This window comes from Cucurbita pepo, chromosome LG18 (assembly GCF_002806865.2).
Source record: "Cucurbita pepo subsp. pepo cultivar mu-cu-16 chromosome LG18, ASM280686v2, whole genome shotgun sequence".
Lineage (NCBI taxonomy): Eukaryota > Viridiplantae > Streptophyta > Magnoliopsida > Cucurbitales > Cucurbitaceae > Cucurbita > Cucurbita pepo.
This window is the reverse complement of record NC_036655.1, coordinates 172,336-191,583: the sequence shown is the minus strand read 5'-3', so window position 1 is coordinate 191,583 and position 19,248 is coordinate 172,336. Positions and strand designations below refer to the sequence as shown.

The 19,248-nt window shown below is 37.1% G+C and overlaps 1 long non-coding RNA gene and 1 pseudogene across 1 annotated transcript; one reads left to right on the top strand and one right to left on the bottom strand.

Moving 5' to 3' along the window:
- Window positions 1–10,171: 10,171 nt before the first annotated feature.
- LOC111780212 lies at window positions 10,172–12,386 on the bottom strand. The gene is made up of 4 exons (XR_002812818.1): window positions 12,059–12,386; window positions 11,898–11,979; window positions 11,306–11,384; window positions 10,172–10,312 (listed from the first exon to the last, which is right to left on the bottom strand). It is a non-coding gene; the product is annotated as an uncharacterized LOC111780212 (long non-coding RNA).
- Window positions 12,387–16,493: 4,107 nt separating this feature from the next.
- Window positions 16,494–17,481, top strand: LOC111780461 (annotated as a pseudogene).
- Window positions 17,482–19,248: the final 1,767 nt, after the last annotated feature.

The following is a 19,248-nucleotide window of genomic DNA, read 5'->3' as shown; positions in this document are numbered from 1 at the left end:
ACTCAAAAATGACTAAGACTCCAAAGGAGTCGAGCCCCTCCTCGTTGGTAAATCCTCAAATCCTCAAATATCGAACAAAGAATTCCAAAAGAAAAGGAGCCAAGCCCCTCCTCGATGGCACTCAAAAATGACCAAGACTCCAAAGGAGTCGAGCCTCGATTAAGGGGAAAAGGAGCCAAGCCCCTCCTCGAAGGCACTCAAAAATGACTAAGACTCCAAAGGAGTCGAGCCCCTCCTCGTTGGTAAATCCTCAAATCCTCAAATATCGAACAAAGAATTCCAAAAGAAAAGGAGCCAAGCCCCTCCTCGAAGGCACTCAAAAATGACCAAGACTCCAAAGGAGTCGAGCCTCGATTAAGGGGAGGCGCACTTTGTTCGAGGGGAGGTGTTGGATGATGGAAGTCCCACATCGACTAATTTAGGGAATGATCATGGGTTTATAAGTGAGGAATACTAACTCCATTGGTATGAGGCCTTTTGGGGAAGCCCAAAGCAAAGCCATGAGAGCTTATGCTCAAAGTGGACAATATCATACCATTGTAGAGAGTCGTGTTCGTCTAACATGGTATCAGAGCCATGCCCTAAACTTAGTCGTGCCAATAGATTGGTAAATCCTCAAATATCGAACAAAGAACTCCTAAAGAAAAGGAGCCAAGCCCCTCCTCGAAGACAGTAAAAAATGACCAAGACTCCAAAGGAGTCGAGCCTCGATTAAGGGGAAAAGGAGCCAAGCCCCTCCTCGAAGGCAGTCAAAAATGACTAAGACTCCAAAGGAGTCGAGCCTCGATTAAGGGGAGACGCACTTTGTTCGAGGGGAGGTGTTGGATGATGGAAGTCCCACATCGGCTAATTTAGGGAATGATCATGACTTTATAAGTCAGGAATACTAACTTCATTGGAATGAGGCCTTTTGTGGAAGCCCAACGCAAAGCCTTATGCTCAAAGTGGATAATATCATACCATTGTGGAGAGTCGTGTTCGTCTAACAGACTTAACATATTCATAATACATAGATGTACGAGTTAATCAATTCATCTTAGAATCATGTATAGACTTCTAACGGATAAATATGAATTGAGGAGCCGAGTGATGATATATGATACCCGATAAAAGTCCAATTTGACTAGGCCATAAAAAACTATGAAAATTAGATTAGATGAAGGACATGTATGGCCCTAATATAAAATTAATTTTCATATTATACATTTACATTAATTTCCATAATGAGTTTCAAACGGATTTTTTTTTTTTTAAAAAAAAACATTATCAAAATACATTTCTATTTTTATTACCGACAATAAATGAGAACGTGTTATCAAAGGGGTCCATAATTGTCCTCATTTATGACAAGAATACAAAATATTCAAACGTCACCCTTGTTCATCAACTTTAAAGTTAAAGGTCCATAACATTACACTCTAGAACTTTAAGGTTAATGGTATTAAAGGTCCATTCCATTACACTCTACAATTCAGTTAACGACGTATGGTCAACGATTGCTCTAATGAGTTGTTTTTTAAAATAACTAAGATACTAATAATAATTGATAAGCTCGTAATATGTGGTCACTCGTCCAAATCTAACAATAATATATTTTTATCCATTAGATTGATGGGTGTGGTTGACAATGAACACTAATTTTGCAAGTATAAAAGTGAAACAGACCAAGGACAAATATGTTCAATCCTATCTCTTTTTCTCTCTCATTTCAACCAAATGAGTTTATTTTCAAAACTTGTACTCTCTCTCTTGATCTCATTATTCTTAGCTAAACAATTCCCTGTCATCGAAGGATCAATCTTCCAAAATCCAGAGATTATCGTCCAGATAACAAATGCTCTAAAAGTAAAAACTCAGCTCACTGTTCACTGCAAATCTCGCAATGATGACTTGGGAGTTCACAAGCTTACACCTTGGGTCAGCTACGATTTCAGTTTTCGTCCAAACTTTTGGGGCACAACATTGTTTTACTGTTCCTTCCAATGGCCTGGCTCGTTTCATTACTTCAATATCTACATAGATAAGAGAGATAGAAAGAATTGCGATAATATTCTTTGTTCGTGGCATGTGAGTGAGCAAGATGTCTGTATGTTCAACTATAAAACAAATGATAATGATATTTGCTATAAGTGGTGAAGTAAAAAATCCATATACCCAAAAATTGGAAGGTTGTATTTTAATTTTGAAATAAACTAACGTTTTTTATATGATGTACGTGTGTATACTTTTTCTTTTCTTTTTGTGAGGCTTGATATGATTGGTATAAGTGAACTATGAACGTTATCGATATAAATTATGATATTAAGAATTGTTAACTTATTTTGGTCATGATCGGTAATTACAACAACTATAAGAGATGCGAAATTGCATTCAAAGAATTTTGACCTAGAGTAAAGGTAAGGTTGAGCCTTAGGATTTGGCTTCGAGTAGAGGCAAGTCGTTAGAGTTGCTATCGAGTTAAAATATACACATACAGGCTACACGAATGATTTAACATAGTTTAGTTTCTGCATAAGTTATGTTCGGTTAGTGAAGAACCTTGCCTAAGGTGTAATGAAGCTACAAAGTCAGATAAAATAGGGTTTTCATGATTGCGTCAAAATCGCAACATTGTATGGTTGAAAATATACGACTGTGATAATATTTGAAAATGTTACCACAATGTTGTAGGGAGGTTTGCACAATCGGATATACATGAAAAAAAAATTAAATTAATAGACAACGTTGAATTTATATAAGGAAAGGATAATAGAAAGATATGAGATAAAAGACACTCTACAATAGGGGTGTACATGGTCCGGGTTGGGAGATTTTTTTGACCCAACCCAAAAGTTCGGGTTGGTTGGATTGGTAACCCAACCCAACCCAACCCTCTATTTTCGGGTTGGGTTCGGGTTGGGTCCGGGTTGGGTTGTCAAATTTTTTTTTTTTAAGTTTTATTTATCCACAATCTATAATTAATTCGGATACAATCTTAAATAAAATATATTAAAAGTTCTCAAATAAACACAAATCAATCTATAATTATTGACAAAAAAAAATCAATAAAAAATAAGGAGGGAAAATTGTAACAAATTAACATAACATTTTTTAGAAGTTATCATGAAAGGAATAAGTTAGTTATAGTTTATTCTAACGTGTTTTAAAAAGAGTATGAAATATTAAGGTATTTTAAAAATATATATATATATATATATATATGAATAAAATTAAACAAAGACAAAGAAATTAAATAATAAAATAATATAAACAAAACAGAGAAATTAAAAATAACAAAACGAACTTGGGCATAAATGTTCATAGACTAACCTCAGTACCACTCTGACAAACCCATTAATATGAGAGAATCTTCATAATACTTCTATATATTTTATTTGGCTCGGGTCAACCCGAGCGTTTTGCCCATAAACCCGAAACCGAACCGATTCAGTTCGGGTTCAGAAAAATAAACCCAACCCAACCCTTATAGTTCGGGTTGGGTTGGTCCGGGTTGTCGGGTTGTCGGGTTGAATGTACACCCCTACTCTACAATGTGTCATAAATGATAAAGTAATAATATAAACATTTTCATTAAAAAAATGATATTAGAGGAGGGAAATACGAACCTACCATATTACAACATTTCACAATCTATCATGGACGGTTAAATAACAATTTAAAGGTTTATTATTTTTTTAAATAATTGTGGATTAGAAAAAACAATAAACCCGAATGATTTTCAAATAGTTATCAAATGGTTCAGTTTTTTTTATCTCCAATGAACCTTATTTAGCGAATCTAAATCTCCTAGGGGTCGTTTCCTAGGGGTCGATTGTGTTTAGTGCTGCATGAAAGATATTATAAAAGAAGAGTGGACCTCACATATTCATGACATGTAGATGTACGTCATAGGGACTAGTAAAGAGTTAACCAAATTATCTTAGGATCATATACAGTATTTTGATGAATAAATATGATTTAAGGAGCAAAGTGATGAGCTATGATGACTAGATATAAGCTCGGTTCGGCTAAGCCATGAGAAACTATGAAAATTAGACGAGGTGAAGGATCCGTACAACCCTAACATAAAATTAATTTCCATATTATACTTATATTTTTAATTCAAAGTTTTAGAGATCAATAACTCATAATGAGTTTCAAACATATATTTTCAATAAATAAAAAAAAAACCAGTTATCACGGTTCCATTTTTATTATAAACAATAAATTAGAACGTGTTGCCAAACAGGTCCATAATTGCCCTCATTTATGACAAGAATACAAAATATTAAAAAATCACCCTTGTTCACTAAACACGTCCATAACATTACACTCTAGAATATGCTTTATAGTTAAACGCATATGGTAAACAAGGACTCTAATGAATGGTCATCCATCTGAATATAACAATAATATATTTTTTACTATCAGATCAATGAGTGCGGCTAATAACTCAATCCAATTTATCAAGAATAAAAGTGAAACAAACCAAACACAAATATTCTCATATTTATAAAATGAGTTTATTTTCAACACTTTCACTGTCTCTCTTTATGTCATTGTTCTTCGATACCCTATTTACTACTATCAATGGATCAATCTTCTAAAATCCACACATTATAGTAAACGTACCAAATGTTCTAAAAAGTCACAATTAGCTCATTGATCACTCTAAATCTGGCAATGATAACTTTGGAATCCACCAGATGCCACCTTTGGGTCGATACGCTTTTAGTTTTCGACCAAAATTTTGGGGCTCTACACGGTATTAGTGTACCTTCCAGCGGCCTAGCTTGTCACATTACTTTGATATCTACACGGTATTATGTGTATTAAGTTTATATTACATGATTGATGTCTTGGTTCATATCAGTTTCTTACCTTAGGTGGTTAGAATATGCATGTTTAGGATAATAGAAGGGCAATTTTGAATGAGAAATGCAATGTATGTATGATATAGAAAAGTGTCGTTATACCCTTAGAATGAGATTCCGAGGTACATGTTGATTTTATACTTTTCGCCGAGCTAGAAAGAGAATATGCATGACTAGAATACAAGTTGGGCAATATAGCCTAGTAAGTTATGTAAGATGTAAGAAATTATGAAAATGCCTTTATGATGAGATTTGTGATGAATGTTGTTTTAAATGCTTTATGGTGTGATAGAAAGGAGGATGAGTTATTGTAATCTATGCTCCATGAGATTGATGGATGTTATCTCGTCGTTGAGATTTTTTTGTTTGCATGGACGTTTTAGTTCATGTTTATCGTGCTTTTAAGTTATTGATAGGATATCTCCCTAATAAACTTGCTTGAACATTTAGATTATGTAAACTATGCTCTAGTAGATCAATAGGATAAATTCCCTAGCAAAGCATGTACAAGAAAACAAAATTAAGTCTAGAGTACATGAGCTAGAGTGGTCTCGAGTAAACCAAATTTGTACGTTTCTAGTCAACCGAACACCCTAGGATCATGAATGTCAATCTAAGGTTTAGACCTGTGTGCATTCAAAGTATGGATTAGCCGAGGAGTTAGTCTTAAATGTCCTGAAAACGATAGTTGGAATCGAACCGCCTAGATGCTCCTAAGAACCGAGTAGACCTCCACGACATTGAAGGACGACCAATGTAGCTCACTAGGCCATAAGAAGTATGAACGATGTCATTAGTATCTCAATTACCTTTTCAAGTAAACTCATCCTTTAAAGGGGGCATGGGACCATGTTGGTTAACCTAGTAACTTTTATGATTTTATGGTCTTGTGGGAGGGACGGCTAGCTAACCCTCTATGTATGATGTTCATAATTAGCTTACATACTACTGTCACACAAAATCTTTATGAGGTAGCTCCTCAGTCTAGGAAACTAGTCGAACAAAAAGGTACTTTGCCTAGAGATGAGACTTATCACTCGACAAATTTATGATGCAAGAAAAGGGTAAACCACTACTGATATGAACCAAGAGACATCAATCATACAATATACTTCAATGAAGATGTGAAGAAAAGGTTGTCAAAATTATCAAAAGATGTTTCAACTCATGCTACATTGAAGAAGAATGAAGTTTGATTGTTGTAAATTTTGGGTGGGTTACAATTTAGAGTAATTTAGAGTTATTGTATTTTAAGATTTTTTAGGTTACATTTACATAATGGCTAATTATGGCCATTAAGTATGAATGTTACAACTTTTGGAATGCCTTTAATAGTTTCATTTTGAGGCTATATAAAGCCATGTATGTTGTATTTGTAAGGTAGACTTGGAAAATATATTAAAAGAAGCATTTGTGCTTTTCTTTAGCCAATGGCTAAGTTTCTTTGCAATTCTATGTAGTTTAGATTGCATGTAGAATCATTCAAGCTCGACATGATCAATCTTGCTTGTGGAGTGATTCGAATCTCAAACAAGTGTTTGAGATATTTGATCAACAAGAGTCATTCAAGCTAGACATGATCGATCTTGCTTGTGGAGTGATTCGAATCTCAATCAAGTGTTCTTGCCTTGAGATATTCGATCAACAAGGTAATGCGAATCTTATTCCCCTTGTATTGATTCCTTATCTTATCAACTACCCCGAACCTAAATTGTGTCTGCGAGTAGCTCAGATAGCAATAGAGGTTAGGCCAAAACTCCTTAGAGCTTAGAGTAAATCCCTGGATACCTACTAGGATAAAGATGCATTAAAGGTTTCTTATGAAATATTTTATACTCGTTCCTTTTCTCTTTTTTTTAGGTGACTGCAGTAGAAATCAAGGTGGGGGAGTGCTCGGGAGCTGCATTATCACAGAAGTGCTAATCCAAGACATCAGTTTAGTTTTATTGTGTGTTGTTATTTGTATTCATTTTGTATCTCATTCATCCCGATTTCTAAATAATTTAAATATCATTTATTTTGTATTATTTTCATTTTGGAATTTGGTTTTTAAGTATAATGTTGCATGACTTTAAATCGTTATAATAATTATGCTTTCATTTATTTATCATTTATCTTGTCTTTTATTCACCATTAGATTCGATAAGTCAAAAACTAAATCATAACAAAAACATTTGTTATTTAGTAATGGTCCATTGATTAGATATAAAGAGACAAATCTTAATATATACAATAACGATACAAAATAACACGAACGAAAAATTCAAATAGAGATGTCATTTAAAACTTACTTAAAAAAAAAGAACCACCAAGGAAGGATACAAAGCTCTCATGTGGTTGAATTCACAACCAAATAGAATAGCATGAGTTGGCAAAATGTTAACCATTAACCATATTGGGAACAAAACACTAAATATGGAAGAGTTAATTCAATATAAATGTGTACAATATCTAAACTTTAGCTTCAATAGCCATCGAAGATATTATAGCTTTAGCTTTTTACCATACTTTTCGTAAGTGTATTATCAATAATGATCATTTCAAAGAGAAGCATGCTCGTCAGTGTTTACATTCTTTTGGTTGCCATTAACATGATTGAGATTGTAAATGCATCGAGACTTCTTGATTATAGTGATCCAATTGGCGATGTTAGTTCTGATTGTAACACGAGATTCCAAGTTTGCAAACCAATTCGTAAAGGTACCAATGGAATTATAGGTGTCAAAAAAAATGCACGAACGAAAGACACTCAAAAGGCAAGTTCTCCCGACAGTATGGCTAAGCCCGAGGATTATACATATAATCGTTCTTAAATTTGTTACGAGAGAATACTCACATCATATTGAATCAAATATATTTATATATTTTGTTCCATACCATTTTAATAAGGTTAATATATTTTTATAATGTTTGACATTCAAAATTAAGTCAACATCAAAACTTAAATATTATTTTTGTCGGGTAAAACTGTTTATGAAATTTCTTCAATATTTATACATTATATTTATAATATTAATTCAATATAATTATCATTATTATTAGCTATGAATTTTACTATAATGCTAAATCAAGTATTACCTTTTTGGAGATTAGTTTGAATTTTATCATTGGATTTGAATTTGTGGTGTAACGACCTTAAATTTTAGCTACCTAAAGTTATCTTAATCTAAGTTCATATGCGGAATATAACGTTTAAAATATCATCATTAAGAAAAAATTGAAGTTCAACATAAAGATACTTCATCGTTAAAAACACAGCCATTATTTTATGTGTTCAAAACATAATTCAGGAATGAAATTAAAAACAATAATGAAAATTAATTTAAAACATGAAAGGCATAAAAACCTATTCTAACCTATGTCTAGGAAATTAAATATGCTACTAGCCTATGCACGTGCTATGATCTCTGATTGCGAAGTCGTTATCAACCGTACATGGGTGCTTTGTCTTTACCTGAGGAAGGATGTAGCACAAGGCCTGAGTATTCCAAAGAATACTCAGTAAGTGACCCTACTATAGGGACCGTAAAAATGCAAACACATACAATAATTTTCCAGGGACCTATCATTAAAAACATCTTAGGAGTGATTTCCGTACTAAACTGGATGTGCAGTACTTCCCTACACACGACCCACATGTTCGAGCGTGAGTCTCCAGGTGGTTCACAATCCCCCTAGACCCTTCATAGTCGAGCTAGCTGTCTGTAGCGACATCCAGAGGTCAGCAGACCCCTGAGTGTCATACTCGGCATGATCACCACCATCATCGTAGCGTACACGTTCATACTCATCATCATAAAAGGGGAAATACTCCGATGCTTATGTACATCCAGAAATGCATGAGGTCCCTATAGTTCCTCACTAACTTCCCATTTTATCATCATTAATGTTGTCTAGGGTTGTGTCCTAAGCGTAATTATCGTCATAATGCATATGGAATTCACAACATGCTTCTCAACTTAATATGGAAAATAACGTCATATTAAGTAAATAACATTTTCTACATCATCATATCATGCATCATCATCATCATCATATAATGCCATCGTAACACATCATAATCATCATATAACTTGTAACGATTCAGAGTTTCTGAAAAAAAAAAAAAAAAAGATAAATAATTAAACGGTCTCACGAAATCTCCCTGAAAATGACAAGACATTTATTGCCTAAAAACATTACTATTTCTCTAAGTTTCCTTATTCTAAAACCCTACAATAGGTTATTGGAAATGTCTTCAGATTCATTTTATATTCTATGTCCAACCTTTTACCTCCGTTAAAAATAATTTTACTCCCAAAGTTACCTTTGGTGTCTGAGTGTGTCTAGGAGAACGGAAAAATCAGGAGCGTCTGAAGGGAAATCGAAGGGTTGTTTCACTGGTATTTTGAGGGCCTCTTGGAACGTTAGGGTTGCAGTTTTCGGAGGAAGAGTTTGAACAGAAGTAAGGTATTGACGTCGAGAATGTTGCGAGATCGGCGGGAATGGAGGAGACTGTATCGTCATCGTCAGTGCAAATCAATTTGGGTTTTCGTTGTTTATCGGATAAGGAAGACAAGTTGTTGGATTTAGGTCGGGTATCATCGTATACCCGCGACCCAATAGCCTGCTGTTTCAACCCCCCGCTCCAGCCCACATCCCAGGCGAGAACGCGGGCTGCGTGCACATTCAACCCGACATCGCGGCTCCATTTTTGGCCTCTCGACTCGGCTTTGCGATTTTGTCGGCTCGACTCTGTCAATTCTCGCGGCTCGACTTGGCAGCTTAGTTGATCGGCTTGGCGGCTCGGGTTATTGGCTTGATGTATCTATAATATATCGATTCCTAGGTTTTTGGCTCTTCTGAAGCTATTTCTGCCCTTATTTTTATTATCTAAAGTCAGTATGGTTCCTAACGGTCAAAGACAGATTGTGTTGGGAGTTTATTTTTATAAATAGCATGAGATTTAGCTCAGGTATGATATGAGAGGTTCCTAAATTTTTATGTGGTTATTATAGGACGTAATTAACCATTGGAATTAGCTTGTTGGGAGTGACTTCGGTCAAGGCCATCAAGGTAAGTGACATTACTGTTGGAGTTAGCTTACTACGTGTTGTATGATGGTGCGTGCCCTGTGGCCCCTGCATGCACCATATTTATGTGATATGACTATGTGATGTATTGTCACGACCCGATTTTCGAGGCTTCGAAAAATCGAATCGTGACTAAAAAGACGAAATCGAAAACAAACAAAAGGAAAATAAAAGAAAAGAAAACCAAAGTAAAAAGATAAAAATACTTTGAATTAAAACAAAAAAGAGAAATTTTGTTTGTTAATCATTACAAAAGAAATTGCAAATATAAAATGAAATACAAAAGACTCTAAAAGACCGAAAAGGGACTGACGCTCCAGAACGATCCCCTCTGTGACTGTACAGCTCTCAAACGCTCCTCTACCTCGACCAGCAGCCAGTGAACACCTGAAAAAAATAAAGGAGAACGGAATGAGTATAAAAATTATACTCAGTAAGCCACCTACTTGTAGGCTCTCTTCGCATCTTAATTTAACAGAACTACCATGGTTTCCTAATTCGGTTCTAGAACATCAGGTTCTAACTTTAGTCTCTTGGGGCTTGCCCCTTGGGTTTCACCGGTTCATCGTCCTTTCATTAGTCACCTAGAGGTTCCTTATGCCAAGCTGATATGGTCGGTATCTCTCTATGAGGCGCTACCTCTACATGGCTATCTAGGACTACATGGTATCTAGCCTAGGGGTGTGCTGAATACCCCTACGCCCATATAGTCCTCCTATGGGGGGCGCGACCCAACCCGTTCCCATGCAGCTAATGGGCTGTACGACGTGGGGACACATTTCCCATGCGAAATGGCTAAGAACAGTAAGGACTGATCAGGGACCCTTGGTCCTCCCACGAAGCTATAGATACCGTTCTCACGCTAGCAATCTGTGAACCCTCCTAGGTACTTTCTTGCCGTGGTAAACCGCTAAGTTTCTAGGGTAAAATTAAGTCTGTCCAGAGCGACATATCGCTCCTAACAGAAATTCCCTAATCTTATCATAGAAATGGGCCCTAGCAATGAACAGAGGGTGCATGCAATCTTCTTCTAACATCATAGTATGTAATTCATGCAAACTAGGCATACCGGCTCAACGGGGCGATGACCTCCATCAAGCACCCAGAGCACGAAGTTCGCGCTCAATGGGACGAATTCGTCCATCAAGCACCCGAAACCCGGCATACACAACTCTAACATAAATTAAACGCACGCATACGTACAACGGAACCTTAAGGCATACAAGCAACACTCAGAAAATTCACCCAACACATCATAACAATCCATCTAATTAAGCTCATTCATGGAGAGCTAATTCAAGGCAAAATTACTAACATGCATACATACAATCCAAGCGAACCCTACAAGTATTTCTTCCTAAATACCGGGTGGTGACTTACCTGGTTGACGCGTGCCCTCTCGCTAGCGTTTCTTTGCCCGTGAGGTGTCCAAAAATACTGATTTCTCTAAATTAAGTCCCTATCCACGTAAAAACAGTATTAGAACTGGAGCCGGGACAAAAATCGAGAAAACAGAAAACAACCGGGCCAAATTGGCCGTTCCACGCGCGCTCACGCGCCCAGCAGCACGCTGGAAGTGAGTGGCCACGCGTGCGGGAAGGCGCCAGTCGCAGGCTGCACGCGCGTCTGCCACGCGCGCCCGCCTCCGCGTAGTCGCGGGTCGGCCGGTCCAGTTGGTTCGGCTCGCGTCGCGGTTCGGTCCGGCTTGCGGGCGACACGTGTCGACGCCTCGCTGGAGCTGCGTTGCTCCAGTCGATGGTCGACGCTTGTCCGGCGCTTGTCGACGCGTGTCCGGCGCTTGTCGCCGCCATCCGCCGCTCGCCGCTCGCCGGCCGACTCTCAGATCCGTAGATCGGATCGACATGATTCCTTCAGCAAAGTTTTAGATCGTGTTACGGGCTACGTCCTCGTATTTTTTTCGTAATTTTCGCTTAACTACCGGACGAGTTAAGAAGGTCGGAATTTCGCTCACCGTTCTCAGACGACTCTCGGATCTCTGCCTTCGGGTTGAGGTCTCGGCCAAACTTCTTCACAGATCATGCGTAGAGTTGTTCCTAGATGAATATATCAAGATTTCAGATCTTGATTCACAAAGGAAAACCGTAGATCTGAGAAAACGTTCAAGATCCTTACCTTGCGGGTTTTCCGACTTCTTGATGAAAAATGGGACTCCGGCCACCCACATTCTCTTTTCCCTTCCAAGAAAGTCTCTCTGCATGATCTTCACCTCCTTGCATCATGATCTTCACCAGAATAGACTCCGACGGTAGTTTTCGGTGAGTCTTCCGGCGGTTCATCCTTTCTCCTCTCTCTAGGTTCTCTCTACCCCTTTCTCTCACTATCTCTCTTTTGCAGGATTATGGATGGGGTTTCGTTTGGACCCCTTAGGTGGTTGGAGGGGCAAATTTACCTATTTGCCCCTCTCAACTTTTCCTATATTTTTTTTTTCTTTTTCTTCTTTCTTCAGGTATTACATGTATAGATTGTGTTGACTGTCGATTGTTTATGTTATGTGACGTATATGTTGACTGTTGACTGTTTATGTTATGTGAAGTTATGAATGATATGTAAGAAATATATGCCATGAAAATATTGATCGATGCCATGTATACACGTAGTATTCTCGAGTCATGTCATGAAATGCTTATGGAACTGGAATGTATTTTCATGTTATGTAATATGTCATGTAATGTAGGTTATGTGATATGTGATGTAATGTAAGAAATGCATATGTGATGTTGGCAATGCTTATTTAATGTCATGTTAGGTATGTTAAGGGACCTCATGCATATATGTATGTCACTTGTATCGGGATTCTTCTCCTTTATGTACGAAAGAATGAAACACGATATTTATGTTCGTCATGATATCATGCGGGCCCTTTTCTGTTTTGTGGTGTCCGGCGACGTGTAATACGTTGTGTCTGACCAAGCCAAGCCCAGGGGGTACGTATACGAGCCCGCCTGGTGGGTCCATGTACGCGTACATGGACCGTGTATGAAGGAGTACCACACATCCAACCCTACCGAGAATAGAAAAGCACCTAAGGCTTTGTAAAGTTTACGTTTAATTGAAGAGGGGTCATTATTAGTAGTTTACGTTTACTTGATTGTTTTTAAATTAAAGCATTGATCCTTGTTTTTTTAGAGTTTTATGAACTAAGTTAAAGGTTTTATTTTGTAGATATGTTTGTTTGGATTTTTGGACCTTTATGAAAGACCTGGTTGTGTTTTCCAAGGTTATTTATGATGAGCTTCCGCGTGAGTTATGTATGCAAGGGTGATGTCACTAATTAGGTTAAGAAAATTAGGGGCGTTACATAACTCATACACGACACCATACATCATACATCATAATCATAAGGCATAAAAGACATGTGTCAGTTCCACTAGGCACGTGTTGTCATTGGGATGACTCTCGGGTGATAGGTCGTTGGGTTGCAGAGCGTACTCGACCCGTATTCGATGGATCCTTTCTTCTTCGCCTGACTTCTTGAGTTTTTTCGATTTCGTTCGTCTCTCTTCGGTACATAGTTTCGACGTCGTTTCTCATCCTTATTCTTCCTCTACTTCTCTGTCAGTCCCTCTTCTTCCTTTCCACGAAGTTTTACCAACGACAATGAACGTTGGTGAGACGCGAAAACGTACCTTAGATGAACGTACAATCGTTGGCAATCTCTTTCGCAGCGTGAGTTAGTCGTTGTAGGCGTCGGTCGCTAGAAAATGGTTCGTTGTAGGTGTCTGTGGCTCAAGGGCAAGTGTGGGGAGCGAGGGGGTTGAGTTTTTTGTTATCGTTCATGGTGAATTATTTAAATTGAGCTAAAATGTGTTTATAGTGAGATTGAAATAAATTTGTTTTTAGATTTGATTTTCATGTGTCATAATTTGGTAGAACTATCTCATGATAACACATTATTTTGAGATCTAAAATTTATAAAAAGGTTTTACGTCATTTGAGCACACGAGTATGTCATTGATCAACATTATTACAAACATGTCAAGGAAATCTTTAAACACATTTTTCATCAAGCTTATAAAAGTTGCAGAGACGTAATCAATCCAGGAGACATTACTTAGTCATATCTTCTTTTAAATGTCTTTTTCTTTTATCCTTGGTTAGTGATAATCATATTTTAAATTGATCTTGAAAAATATTGAGGCACCCAAAAACTTAGAAAGAAAATAAGTTGTTAATGTGACACACTGAATACTTAATCTTGATCGTCACCTTGTTCAACTCTCACTTATTCTTGATCCTCATCTTGTTCAACTCTCTATAGTCCGAAGATAAAGCATTTGTCTAAAAACTCTTACAATTGCTCTTTGAGCTCCTTCAATTCAGTTGGGGCTATTGTGTAAGTACTTTCGAGACCAGGGTCATCCCGTGCTTGAGTTTAATTTTAGTGTCAATATCCATGATTGACAGCAATTATGGTAAGTTGTCGGATAACACATCTTCAAATTCTTGTACTACAACTACTAAGAGTGCACTACCTCCAAGGTCCCGAACATCGATCATNCAGTTGGGGCTATTGTGTAAGTACTTTCGAGACCAGGGTCATCCCGTGCTTGAGTTTAATTTTAGTGTCAATATCCATGATTGACAGCAATTATGGTAAGTTGTCGGATAACACATCTTCAAATTCTTGTACTACAACTACTAAGAGTGCACTACCTCCAAGGTCCCGAACATCGATCATCATGCTAGTCAATAGGGTTCAAGTCCCATGACTAGCCAACTTTCTTGCCTTCAAGGTGGAAATCACCTTGGGTGTAAAAGTTCACTGCCATAAATTTGAAACTCTATCCTTAATTGGCCTTCATATCAATTTTTGGGCTCCATAGTCGATGATTGAATTATTTTTCAACCAACTAAGGTATGTCGAGAATCACGTCAAAATCACTCATGTTTTGTACAATCAACAGTACCTTTAAAGATGTACAATAAACAATATCTCTAAGGGTCTTTCTAATACAACTACTTTATAGCATTGAACTTGTTAGTATGTTGCTAATACTTCTCTTGACAACACGGATACCGATAATGTGTATCGTAGAGGCTTNACACGGATACCGATAATGTGTATCGTAGAGGCTTTAGTCTTAATCATGCATATCTCACAAACGCAACCGGAATTAATGAATGTATAAATCTTGAATCAAATAGTACATAAGCAAGGTATCAATGGTAAAGACCTACCACCACGGTGTCACCATCTTCAATCCTCTTTGCTGTGGTTGCCCTACCCATTCGCTTACCTTGCCCTTAACCTCGTGGCTGCCTTATCCTAACTTGGAAGCCCAGTTGTTGTCTTGCCTCTGCATATGGGGGCAATCTTCTACCTTGTGCCACTCTTGCCACATCCAAAGCATGCATCAATGTTTAATCTGAGGTGTCCATCGTGTCTCTCATGATAGGTGGGGCATGCTGTATCATGCTGATTTCTCCCTAAAGGGAATGACAAATCTATTAGTGTATTGTCTTTCCAAGAGGTTGTCTATCTATTTGTCCTTGGTCATTGGTCATGATGGTACGAGGATCTTCGAGAAGACCTGTTGAAGTTTCTCATACTGTGGGAGCTTTTCTTGCCTCCTATGTCTTCGGACATTCGTGAGTGGTAAGAATCTATTCATACTGATAGCGAAGAGCGTCTACATGGTCTGGGGTGTTATCACTCTTACTCTCTTGGATCTCACTTACAAGACTCATGATAATGTTAGAATTAGATTTGATTTGGATTTGATTTCATTAGATTTGATTTAGTTATTTAAATTAGATTTAGTCATACCGAATTTGATTATGTAACGCTATATAGCCAATTTTATTCTTCAATAGAATGTGAGATTTCTTCCAATTTATCTGATCTTTCCAGTTTTCTCTCCCCGTTCCTAACATTGTGATATCAGAGTCATGCCCTAAACTAGTTAAAACTAGAAGCAGCAGTTTTCTACGTGTGTTATAATAAAAGTATGTCGATGGAGAGTCCAGTTGTGCAGTCTGCTGGAGGAAGGAGTCAAGGTCGTGGAAGCTTTAGAGGCAGAGGAAGGGGACGAGGCAAACAAACCTTCAACAAGGCTATAGTGGAGTGCTATAACTGTCACAAGCTAGAACATTTTGAATAGGAATGTCAAAGCAATACCAGCAAGGCAGACAAATCTTCAACAAGGCCATTAGAGAAGATATGTGGTTCCTTGACTCAGGATGTAGCAATCATATGTGTGGGAAGAAGAAATATTTTTCAGATTTTGATGGAAGTTTCAAAGATTCAGTGAAGCTGGGCAACAACTCAAGCATGGTTGTAACCGGAAAGGGTAATGTACGGCTGCAAGTGAATGAAATCATAATGATAATCACAGGAGTGTTCTATGTGCCAGACCTGAGGAACAATTTGTTGAGTATTGGTAAATTGCAAGCAAAGGGGGTTACCTTTTTGTTTCAAAATGGAACGTGCAAGGGGTTTCATCCTGAGAGAGGCTTAATCATGAAGACAAAGATGTCCTTGAATCGAATGTTCGTATTGCATGCTATATCTCAGCCTGTGGCAGCCGTTCAAACTCAATTGAAATTTATGGGGAGAAGTGGTTCAAGGTCTCTGTCGTACACTCACCGCTCCAATTTCTATCGCCATAGTCGTAGAAGCAGAAGGGACCCAAGTCCTTCCCCCTATCATTCCACTACCCGTTCCAGGAGAAGCAGCCGTTCAAGTTCCCTCATCCACCAACGCAGAAAGAAGTTTAAGAAAGAGGAAAAAGAGAAGAAAAGGCGTGAAGCAGAGTTGAAGAAGTTAGAAGAAAGCTAGGAGGATGGAAGAACTAATTCAGAAGAATGTTGAAGAAAGGCTAAACTCTGAAGAGACTAAATTAGAAATACATGGGCGAATAGAGGAAGGTCGCAAGAAGTTGTTTGATGATGTTGATGTGGAGCTTGAGAAAGAGAAAGAAGCCGCTCTTACTGCTACAAGACAAAAAGAAGAACAAGCATGGAAAGAGAGAGAAGAGCTAGATAAAATGCTGGAAGAGAATAGAAGAAGGGTAGAAAAAGCTCAGCGACGATTAGTTCTAGAGTTGCAGCGGAAGGAAGAAGAACAATATTGTGAGCTCGAGTTGATTCAGAGACAAAAAGAGAAGGCAGCTTGGAAAACTAAGCTAGATGATAAGAGTTTGAGTTATGTTTTGCTAGGAGCTAGTGAAGAGCCAAAAGTTTACCGACTCTATGATATAGGAGCGGCCGATGAAAATAATGATATAGAAGCGATCGATGAAAATAATGATATAGAAGCGACCAATGAAAATAATGATATAGAAGCGGCAGATGAAAATACTGCCGAAGAAAATATTTCCTCTGGCTCTTTGGCTGAAGCAAACTCTCCTAGCTCGAATAAGGCAAGGAATGAGAGACCACCAGTCTGGATGAGAGACTATGCAATAGGAGAAGATTTTTGTGAAGATGATGATGAAGCAGTCTGGATGGGAGACTATGCAATAGGAGAAGTTTTGTTTTTTGTGAAGAAGATGATGAAGCTCACTCTGCCATGTTTACCACTACTGAACCTGTAAACTTTGAAGACACATTGATTTAAAGACCATTGAAGAGTGAGAAATGGAGGCAAGCCATGAATCGTCTGTTATGAGATCGTAGATATAAACTAATTACTTTCAGTTTAAGGGAGGGATTGTTAGGATTAGATTTGATTTGGATTTGATTATTTGGATTAGATTTGATTTGATTGAGTTATTTGAATTAGATTTAGTCCTACCAGATTTAGTCATATCAGATTTGATTATGTAACGCTATATAATAGCCAATTTTATTCTTCAGAATGTGAGATTTCTTCCAATTTATCTGATCTTACCCGTTTTCTCTCCCTGTTCCTAACAGATAAATCATTATGTTCTCTTCACCTTCGTGCCTACCATTTTAAGGTCGAACTGGAATAACCTATTGAATTCTAAATTGTATTCTTCCACAGTCTCGTTTATCTCACCATCGAATATTATTTGTGGTAGAATGCTTGTTTCATCTAGTGTAAATTGATTGGCTCGTTATCTACTCTAGAGGGACTGACACCAATTTTCCACCAAAAGTGAGCTTCTCCTTTGAGCATATAAAAGATACATTAACTTTCTGATCATTTAAGCCATTGATAATTTTGAAGATAATTTCCACGAATGCCACCCAAGCTTTGGTTAAGCTCGGTTAGTGGACTTCTTATTGAATGCTCATGAGTCATGCTTAAAAAAAAAAAAAAAAAAAATTCGCTTACTTTGTGATAGAATCACTACTAGGAAATTAAGATTCAGATTATCTTATTTATCGAATATCTCAAGACAAGAACACTTATTTGAGATTCGAATCACTCTATAAGCAAGATCAATCATGTCAAGCTTGAATGATTCTAAACATGCAACGAAAACTACGTAGAATTTCAAAACTCTTGGCAAAATAAAAGAAAAGAACACTTAGCCTTAATGATAAGAAATCCCTCTAAATTAAAGTAAAACTCGGATTACCTTGTTGATCAAATATCTCAAGGCAAAAACACTTGATTAAGATTCGAATCAGTCCACAAGCAAGATCGATCATGTCAAACTTGAATTATTTTAAACATGAAATCAAAACTACGTAGAATTGCAATTAAAAAATTAAAAACAAGAAACTTGATAGGGTTGGTTCCAAAATTTCTAATTAACGTTGGATTAGAAAAAACTATAAACATGAACCATTTTCAAATAGTTATTAAATGGTTCGATTTTTTAATAAAAAACAAGAACTATCTCAAATGAACCATATTTAGTTGGTCTAGATCTCTTAGACGGAGTTTGGTTTAAGGTTTTGTTTATGATACTTATGAATCAAATTACTATGTTTGGTGTTGCATGAAAAATGTACTTAGAAGATAATGGACCTCACATATTCATGATAAGTAAATATATAACATAATCAATTCATCTCAAGATCGTGTATAGAATTGAATAGATAAATATGAATTGAGGAGCCGACTAATGAGATATGATGACCCGGTAAAAGTCCCATTGGGCTAAGCCATCAGAAGCTATGAAAATTAGATTAGACGAAGGACTTGAACCATAAATGAGAACCGTTACCAAAGGGAACAATAACCTAATGAATTTCAAACATGTATTTTTCAATTAAAAAGAATAATAAATGAGAACGGTTACCAAAGGGGTCCATAATTGCCTTCATTTATGATCATAATATAAAATACTGAAACGTTACTCTTGTTCATCAACATTACACTCTTGAATACACAGTTAATGACAAATGGTCAACGATCGCTCTAATGAGTTTTTTTTTTTTTTTTT